Genomic DNA, 10,844 nt, shown 5'->3' with positions numbered 1-10,844 from the left:
TTAGAAGCCTGGATGGCCAGACTGTCTCTAGCACTTTGGTCATGTTATCAGGAGGGACCAGTCCCTAGAGAAGGATAATATGCTTGGTAAAGTAGTTCATTAAAAAAAAAAAAAAAAGAACTTTGGTGGTGTAGTTCCTGAGGCGTTTAACTGCTAACCGGAAGGGTGGAGGTTCAAACCTACCAACCAGCTCCTCCTTGGAAGAAAGATTGGGAAATCTATTTCTGTAGTGATACCACCCTGGAACCCCAAGGAGGGGTTGCTATGAGTCGGCTCCAACTCAATGGCAGTGAGGTAAAGCAGAGGTTCAGTGAAAAAGAGGAAGACCCTCAATGAGATGAATTCACATAGTGGCTGCAACAATGGGCGTAAGTACAACAAAGATTGTGAAGACGGTGTCGGACTGGGCAATATTTTGTTCTGTTGTACATTGGTAACTAGGAGTCAAAACTGACTCAATGGCATCTAACAACAAGAACTGTAAATATGTCTTCCTTTCATGAGAGAAGGTATATTTATGGAAAGATTTATCACTGTTCGTCATGCTATTAGATCATAGTTATCTCTTTAATGACTGACTTATTTTAATAATACAAACTAGGAAAATTTGAAAACTTATGTAATTTAAAGTCTATTATTACTTGATGCTAAAATATCTCCCTCATGTTTTGTGTAAGGTTTTCAATATTAATAGTTTACACGCTAACATTTCTTAGCAGATGGATATCTTATCCAGTATCGAGTACTTCATTAATTATTTAAGAATTTGTATGTCTAGTTACAGGATCAAAAATGTCACTAATCATTAATACTACTTACTGAAAATGCATTAGAATAAGGCTTTATTTCTCACAACAACAACAAAAGTATAGATTACCCCTGCTTAAACCTGCTTTTTCATTTCATCTTCTTAAAAGTCAGTTCACATTCAATCCTCAAAACTGTATTATATCAGGAGGAGAGTGGCTTTATTTTGTCTAACTGAATCCATTTCAGAGGATATTTAAAACATTTTCTCACTTTTTATATGTATATGTTTAGTTGGAGATTCTGTCCAAATATACTGTCTTAAAAAAAAAAAGAAGAAGAAGATGATTCAGAAAATTCCATAGCATCCTGTAATTAGTAATACTTTTAGCAAGAAGAAAAGGGTCAAGGACCTTAAGGTATGTTTAAACTCATTGCCACTGAGTCATTTCCAACTCATATTAACAGAGAACTTCCCTATAGGGTTTCCAAGGCTGTAAATCTTTATAGGAGTAGACTGCTACATCTTTCTCCTTCAGAGCAGCTGGTGAGTTTGAACTGGCAATATTTCAGATAGCAGACAAGTATTTAATGACTGTACTACTAGGGCTCTTTAAGCTATATTTAGAAAGCTAAAAGGAAGAGAAAAACTGAGATAAGCATAAATTATTAGAAGAAAAAAATATTGGTGTTATTTAAGATAACTGCTTCACTTCATAGATGAAGAAAGAGACTAGTTCAGGTTTATACATATGATTAGAATGTATGTTTGTAGAAGAAATAAAATCCCAGTCTTCTTGGCAGTGCTCTGCTAAAGAATTACACTGTAATACCATCTAGATAATGTAAGTTCAAACACACTGTGATTGAATTGTGTAATTATCTAAAATTCTACTTTGGTTATGAATATATAGTCTTAGCATAAATTATTTTGTCCTTTATTACAAATATAATCTATGCTTCTTAAATACCAAACCAGATACAATGAAAGCACAGAACGAAGACATTATTTGCAATTTGCACAAAATTTAAATTTAATCATTTTATTTGTATTTGCATGGTAATAAGAAAACACAACAGAAAAATATTGAAGACTTTTGTTAAAATATGTTTTTAACAAAGTATTTTCTTGTTAGGTCATGAGTAGGAATGACTAGGTCTATGTGATTAACAAACATTCAATCAATTTGATTGCCTAGAAAATCATGGAAATGAATATAATTCAGGAAAACACTAATTAATAAAAGTGATTTATATACCTATTCTCTTTGTTCTACTCTTCCTGACTTTGTCCTAGCATTGATGGGCTTCTCATTACTAAATCTACTTAGTTCCTCTTGAAATTGCCATACAATATTAAAGATGATAAAATCACCCTAGATGACAATTGTTCCTCTGTAATAAGAGTCAATACAAGGAGACAAAGAATGAAACAACCTATTTAGAAATTATCATCAAATAATTTTGATAAGAAGAAATAAATACAAGTAGAAAAAACTTACACAGATAGATAGATAAATAGATAACAATTGCTATCCAGTTTACTCCAATAATAGAGTCCCCGTGTGTGTCAAAGTAGAGCTGTGCTCTGTAGGATTTTCAATGCTTTTCTCTCAGAGCTCAATCACTAAGCCTTCCATCTGAGATGCATCTGGATAAAGTGGAACTTCCCTTTCAGTTAGCAGGTGAATGTGTTAACCTTTTGCACCATCTAGGGACTCCTAGATAAATAGATGAGAGAGAGAGAGATGTTGTCAGTTTCTGTTGGGTCAAAGTCTGCATCAGGTTGATACTACATGTGCAGAGTAGAATTGCTCCATAGGATTTCAAGGCTGTGGACTTTCAGAAGCAGATCACCAGGATTTTCTTCTAAGGTGGCTCTGGCTGGAGTGGAACAAACCAAACTTTTGGTGACCAATCAAGTGTTTAACGATTTGCATCATTCAGGGTCTACTTTTGATAGATTTAGATGTATAGCTGGTTAAATTACTACATAAATAAATAGGCAGATTGATACATGGAGGTATGGTAGAGTGGATAGATAGACAATAGACAGATACATAGATAGATAGATAGATGGATAGATAGAGGAATGGATAGATAGAGGGATAGATAGATAGATAGATACATAGATAGATAGATGACAGATAGAAATATGTAACTCAGAAATGATAAAAAGAAAGTATAACTTGACACAATAATAATAATATCTAGATAAGCTTTAGAAATATTTTCCTGGGCTGTTTTTTGAAAAGAAGTGGAATCTGATTTGTACAAAGAGTTTCAGAGAAATCTGAGGATAGTCTTTCTGAAAATATAATGTATGCAGTTTATTTCAGAATATGGCTTATTTCAGCTGGCAAAAGTGTTTAAAATGGGAAATAAAGACCTACTGTTAAGTTATATTTGAAAGAGATCAATTAGCAAAACAACATCCTAAAATATTTAATAATATTCTTAAATTGATTAAAAAAGCATGAAGAATATTATCAGATTTTAAAACTTGAAAATAATTCTTTAGAAGTTTTCACATAACATATAGTCACTTAAGTTACTTCAAATGATTTTTGTATCTGTTATAATACAATATGTTGCTTACAAAGACAACATCATAAAGAGTTTCCATCCATTATTGCTTTGTACACCATCAATGAAAATGTCATTAAGCCAGGATAAGAGAACCATGCCTTTTTTTTTTTTTTCTTACCTTTTATCTTATCATGCCCCAGAAAAGATACTGAATACTAGAGTTTAGACTAATTAAAATTTATCTGAGTCTTTCAAGCTTTGTCAATAATTCAAGCCTATTTACTATTTAGCAGTGAATATTGTTTTTGCTATGAGGAATTATCCTATTACCATTCTTTACTTTCTTCTTAAGTGTTTAACCACTAGTGTGCAAAGTAGAAACACTGAAGTGATGAGTTCAAAACAGTTAAGTTTGTTTTAGTTTACATTTTTTGGGGGAATAAGAAATCATTTTTCTCAGATTTCAGTATTTCAGAATTCAATAAAGGAATTTTCATGTTTTAGATTATAGCTTTAAAATTTTCAGTTACTGTTTGATTAACCATTCAAAGAAGTATATTTCAAGGTTTATATTTAGTTCTAACTTTGCTTAAGACTATAGTCTTCAGTACGGATTAAACCTCAACATAAAGAAAACAAAAGTCTTACAATTGGACCATTAAGCAACATCATGATAATTGAAGAAAAGATAGAAGATGTCAGGAATTTTGTTTTATTTGGATCCCACAATCAACACATATGAAAGCAGCAGTCAAGACATCAGAGTCTTGTCTCACTGGGTAGATCTGCAGCAAAAGACCACTTTGAAGTGTTGAATAGCAAATATGTCACTTTGAAGGTTCAGGTTTACCTAACCCAAACCGTGGGATTTTCAGTAGCCTCATATACATGTGAAAGTGGGGCAATGAATAAAGAAGTCTGGGGAATAGTTGATGCCTTTGAGTTGTGGTGTTGGTGAAGAATACTGAATATAGCATGGACTGCCAGAAGATCGAACAAATCAGTCCTGGAAAAAGTGCAGCCAGAATGCTCATTAGAAGCAACAATGGCCAGACTTCATGTCAACTGTTTTGATCATGTTGTAAGAAGGGACCATTCCCTGGAGAAGGACATCATGCTTGGTAAGGCTGAGAGTCAGTGAAAAAGAGGAAGAACCTGCATGAGATGGATTGACACAATGGCTACAACAGTGGGATCAAGCACAGCAAGGATTGTGAGGCTGGCCCAGGACCAGGAAGTGATTTGTTCTGTTGTACATAGGGTCACTATGAGCTGGAGCTGACTTGATGGTACCTAAGAACAACATACACTTTATTATAATATAAAATGGCAAGTTGGCTGAATTCTAATAATCTGTTTGGAATTTGGGAATTACGAACTGCAAAACCCAAGGAAAAAATAAATCCATTGCTATCTAAGTGATTCTGACTCATAGCAACTCTATAGGACAGAGTAGAATTGCCTCATATCGTTTCCAGTGGTACAATATTTAATGAATAGACTATCACATCTTTCTCCAATGGAGTGGCCAATGAGTTCGAAACACTGATTTTTTGGTTAATACCTGAGTGCTTAACCACTGTGCCACCAGTTCTCCCTACCAACCATAGTGATGATGAAAAACCAAAGATTATGTACACTGGTTAACAGATCCTCTGAGTTTTCTCTAAGCACGCTCAGTATGCAGTGTCTCAGCTTTGCTGAGTGAGCTTTAGCCAGCCGGCTTCAGTCAGGCACTGAGGCTGGATAATTGGCACCTTTGGTTACCTTTACAAGTATGACCTGCCAATTCCCAGGTCTCAGGATAGCAGGCACTAGCTCTCTTTTTACACAGTTGTTATCAAGCTAGCAAGTAAAATCCAGAGATTTAGAGAGTGTCTCTAAATGAAAACACGGAAACTCACCATCAGAGAAAATTAGATGCTCTGGTATTTCTTCATTTATTTTGAATTGAAGAGGAAGGAAAGATTTGCTTACCTAGAAAATCCCTTCAAACACTTTTCATTTATGTGCTCCAGTGACTTAACCCTACACTTATATTCAGCAGAGAAGTAATGTTAATCAAACTTTTAAAACACTTCTATCTGGGCTTCGTCTAAGGAGATAATGGAACTAGGCTTTATTTTGCAATCAATATTCTTGTTAGAAGACATTATGCCTTCATGGAACTCAGTTGAAAGAACTTCTTAGAAAAGTAACAGAACATGAGCTGATACCTGATTCTTTCACTTCTCTTAATTTAAGACAGAAACATCAAAGTTGCAATCTCTTTAGCAGTAGCAAAAGTCAAGTGCAACCATTAGATTACAAAGCAGTCTTTGCAAATTATTAGTTTTCTAACTCTAGAATCAACTTTAGCTTCTATATAAAATAATAAATATTAATCAGGAAAAAGATTATTAATATATACAAGATGTATTAAAAAAATATTTTTAACTGGTTGTAAAGCAACCAGGTTGCACAGAATTTAGAGAGCTCATCTGCTAACTAAAAGGTAAGCAGCTCGAACCTACTAGCAGCTTCATGGAAGAAAGATGTGTAGTCTGATTCCCTAAATATTTACAGCCTTGGAAATCCCAAGGCACATTTCTACTACGTTTTATAGTGTCACTATGAGTCAAAATCAATGGAACAGTGCAGATTTGTTTTTTTGTTTGGTAAAGCATGTATTAAGAGCTTTTAAATTTAGAATTATTAATCCCTAGAAACATCTCTACAGTTAATTGTAGCATCTATAATATCACTGGAGTAATTTAGAGATTAAGGTCAGTTTCACCCATCTTTTAAATGCCTAAATTAAAGAAGCAGTCATATCCAGGAGCGCTGGAGTTTCCATCCTCAAAGATTTTTCTTACTAGATCAAAAGCATATGTGTCTTAGGGTAACATGTGGCATGTATATTGATGGGGAGTTTTTTCCAAGGCCTAGAGAGGGAAGCAAACCAGTTGTCAATGCATCAGTTCTGACTCATGAAGACTCTATGTGGGCCAGAGTAGAACTAAGCTCCATAGTGTTTTAAAGGCTGTGAACTTTCAGAAGCTGATCACCAAGTCTTTCTTACCAGGTGGCTCTGAGTGCAGTTGAAACAACTAATGTTTTGGATACTAATCAAGCACTTAACTATATTTACCATCCAAGGCAGCCTTTATATAGTTTTAAGTGGGTATATGATTAAATTGATACATAAATAGGTAGATAGATTAATAGATGAATGTATAAGATAGATAGATGATGGATAGATAGATAATAGATAGAGTGATAAATAGAGTGATAAATAGAAATATGTAACTCAGAAACTGTATGAAGATATAGAAAGTGTAATATGATACACTACTAATAATATCTAAACAGGCTTTAGGAATATTTTCTTGAGATGTTTCTGAAAAAAAGAATCTGATTTGTAACAGGAACTTAGGAGAAATTAAGGATGGACCAGGATATTACATATTACCTTTCCAGAAACATAAAAAGTATGCAGTTTGTCTCAGAATACGGCTTATTTCAGGTGATGAAAGTGTTTAAAATGGGAAATAAGGACCTACTGTTAAATTATATATGAATAAGTTCAATGACCAAACCAACATACTAAAATGTTTAATAATATTGCATAATTAATCAAACACAGAAAATATGATCAGATTTGAAAATACTTGAAAACTAATTGTTTTTTAGCAAAGTCTTCACATAATAATGTATAGTCACTTAGGTTTGCTTTAAACCATTTTTGTACCTGTTGTGATATACTACAGTAATTACAAAATCATCCTCCTAATGATTTTTCTTCTCTTATTACCTTTTATACTGTCAATGGCAAAAGCATTGAGCCAAGGTAAAAGAACCATGTCTTCTGTTTATGATTATCTACAAGGCTCCAGCAAATACACTGAAAATAAATTTTATGACTAGTTAGAAATTACTTGGGTCTTTCAAGTTCTAAAGGCTTTGCTGTCACAGTAGTTAAGGCATTTGGTTGCTAACCAAAAGACTGGTGGTTCAAACTCACAAGCCACTCCAGTGGAGAAAAATTAGGCAGTCTACTTCCATAAAGATTTACAGCCTTGAAACCCTTTTGGAGAGTACTACTATATCCTATAAGGTTACTAAGAGTCAGAAATGACTCCATGGCAGTGAGTTTGGTTTTAAGCTTCAGCAATAGTCTAAATCGATTTACTGTTTAACAGTGATTAAAGAGCATAAATTCATTTTTCTATCCTTTCAGCTATGAGGAATTATCTCATTACCAATACTTTTTAAGTGTCTAACATCTGTTGTGGGAGCTCTGGTAGCATAGTGCCTAAGGCACTTGACTGCTCACCAGAAGGCTGGAGGTTCAAACCCACCAGCCACTCCTCGGAAGGAAGGTTGGGCAATCCTACTTCTGTAGTGATATTGCCTCGGAAACCCAAGGAGGGGTCACTATGAGTTGGGGCTGACTCAACGGCAAACAACAACAACAACAACAACATCTATTGTAGTTTGTGAAGTAGAAACACTGAGGAGATGAGTTCAAAACACTTACATTAGTTCTAAGCTTACATTTCTTTGGGAATAAGAAATCATTTTTTCTCATAATCCAGTATGTCAGATTTCACAAAAGCAATGTTTCATTTTTTTGGATTATGAAATTAAAATTTTCAGTTATTATTTGACAAAGCATTCAAATAAGTATGTTTTAAGGTTTATATTTAGTTTTACTTATATTTTTTTTTTTGTCGTTATGTGTCGTTGAGTCAGACCCGACTCACAGCAACCCCTCCTTGGGTTTCTGAGGCAGTATCACTACAGAAGTAGATTGCCCCATCTTTCTTCCGAGGAGTGGCTGGTGGGTTTGAACTGCCAGCCTTTTGGTTAGCAGTCAAGTGTCTTAGCCGCTATGCTACCAGAGCTCCTAGTTTTACTTATAAGCTTTATTATATGTAAAATAACCAGTTGCTGAATTCTAGTAGTTTGTGTGGAATTTGGAAATGCCAACTGTAGTGATGATGAATAACCAAAGATATGTCCACTGGATAAGAGATCCTCTGAGTTTTCTCTAAGCACACTCAGTATGCAGAGACTCAGCTTGCTGGGCTTTTGCTAGCTTGTTTCACTTGGACACTGGGGTTGGATAATTGGCACCTTAGGTTACCTTTAGAAGTATTAACTGTCAATTCCTAGGTCTCAGGATAGCAGGCAATAGTGCTCTTTGTACACAGTTGTTATCAAGCTAGTAAGTAAAATCTAGAGGTTTAGAGAATTTCTCTAAATGGAAATATAGACACAGTCAAAGAAAATAAGATGCCCTGGCATTTCTTCATTTATTTTGAACTGAGGAGGAAGATAAGATTTGCTTACTTAGCAAATCTCTTCAAAATCTTTTCATTTATGTGCTCCAGTGACTTAACATTACACTTATATTCAGCAGAGAAGTAATGTTAATCAAACTTTTAAAACACCTCTCTCTATCTGGGCTTCCTCTAAGGAGATAATGGAACTAGGCTTTATTTTGCAATCAATATTCTTGTTAGAACACATTATGCCTTCATGGAACTCAGTTGAAAGAACTCTTCAGAAAAGTAACAGAGCAAGAGCTGATACCTGACTTTTACTTCTCTTAATTTAAGACAGAAACATCAAAGTTGCAAGCCCTCAAGCAGTAGCAAAAGTCAAGTGCAGCCATTAGACTACAAAGCAGTCTTTGTAAATTATTAACTTTCTAACTGTAGCATCAGACTAGTGTCTACACAAAATAATAAATATTAATCAGTAAAATGATTATCTACTATATACAGAAGAACTTTAAAAATACTGTTTTAAGGTAAGAGTCTGAGCTTTTCTAATTTAGAAATATTAACCATTTGAAGGGATCTCTGGTAGCATAGTGCCTAAGACATTTGACTGCTAACCAGAAGGCTTGTGGTTCAGACTCACCAGCCACTCCTCAGAAGGAAAGTTGGTATCACTACTTCTGTAGTGATACGACCTTGGAAACCCAAAGAGGGGTCACTATAAGTCGGGTCCGACTCAATGGCACATAACCACAACAACAACCATTTGAAACACCCATAATGTTACTTGTGGCATCTATAGCATCACTAGAGTAAATTAGGAATTAAGGTTAGTTTTTCTCATTACTTGAAAGGGAACATTATGGAAGCATTCATATCTAGGAGTTGTAGATTTTCCATCCTCACAGATTTCCTCCTATCTGATGAAAAGTGTATGTGTCTTAAGTGGCAATATGTAGAATGCATGTTGATGTGGGTTTTTCTATCCCTAGAGAGAGAAGCAAGGAACTCTGGTGGTGCAGTGGTTAAGACATTTGGCTGTTAACCAAAAGGTTAGTGGTTTGAACCCACCAGCCACTCTGTGGAAGAAAGATGAGGCAGGTTGCTTCCATAAAGATTTACAACCTTGAGAACCCAGTGGGGGTTGCTATGAATCAGAGTTGACTCAATGGCTGTGAGTTGAGAGAAGGAAGCAAACCTGTTGCCATGGTGTCAATGGTGATTTATGAATACTCCATATATGTCATAATAGACATGTGTTCCCTACAATTTTCAAGGGCTGATTTTCCTGAAGTAGATCACCAGGCCCATCTTCTGAGGTGGCTCTGTTTAGAGTCAAACTTTCAAGCTTTTGGCTAGCAGAAGAACTCATTCACCATTTGTCTATGAGTGCATAGACTCCATAGAGAAGAAAGACATCAGTGTCATTTTCTACTTCTATGACTGCTTATAAGGAGCTCTGGTGGTGCAGTGCCTTAAGGCATTTGACTCCTAACCATAAAGTTGGTGGTTAAAACCCACCAGCTACTCCATGGGAGGAAGGACGGTAGTAATCATTTGAACTTAATTTTTGGCAATAAAAATCTAATTCCAGTCTTATTACTCTTAATCAAATTCCAGTCTTCCTTTTATACTTACAGAAATGGCCTATTATAAAGAACAAGATTCCTCACTAAATGAGTCAATGGATTCCTTACATCCCATGCTTGTTGTTGTTGTTACATGCTGTCAAGTCATTTCTGACTCATAGCGACCCCATGCACAGCAGAACAAAACACTGCCCCATCCCTTGCCAGCTCCACGATCCCTGCTATACTTGAGCCCATCATCGCAGCCACCGTGTCAATCCATCTCGTTGAAGGCCTCCTCTTTCATCGACCCTCCACCCTACCAAGCATAACATCCTTCTAGAGAGAATGGTCCCTTCGGACAACATGACCAAAAGAGGTGAGACAAAGTCTAGCCATTCTCACTTCTAAGGAGTATTTTGGGTACACTTCCTCCAGGACAGATCTGTTAGTTATTTTAGCAGTCCATGGCACTTTCAGCATTCTTTGCCAGCAACACAACTCAAAAGCATCAGCTCTCCTTCAGTCTTTCTTATTCATTGTCCAGCTCTCATATGCATATGAGGCTATTAGAAATATCATAGCTTGTGTCAGGTGCACCTTAGTCCCCAAGGAGACATCCTTGCTCCTCAGCACTTGAAACAGTTCTTTCATGGTTGACCTTCCCAATGCTACACATCGTCTAATATCCTGACTGCTACTTCCACTGGCATCAACTGTAGAACCAAGCAAT

Source organism: Orycteropus afer, unplaced genomic scaffold (assembly GCF_000298275.1).
Source record: "Orycteropus afer afer isolate SDZICR_OR568_19922 unplaced genomic scaffold, OryAfe1.0 scaffold00228, whole genome shotgun sequence".
Classification (NCBI taxonomy): domain Eukaryota; kingdom Metazoa; phylum Chordata; class Mammalia; order Tubulidentata; family Orycteropodidae; genus Orycteropus; species Orycteropus afer.
Note: the sequence above shows the minus strand (reverse complement) of the source record.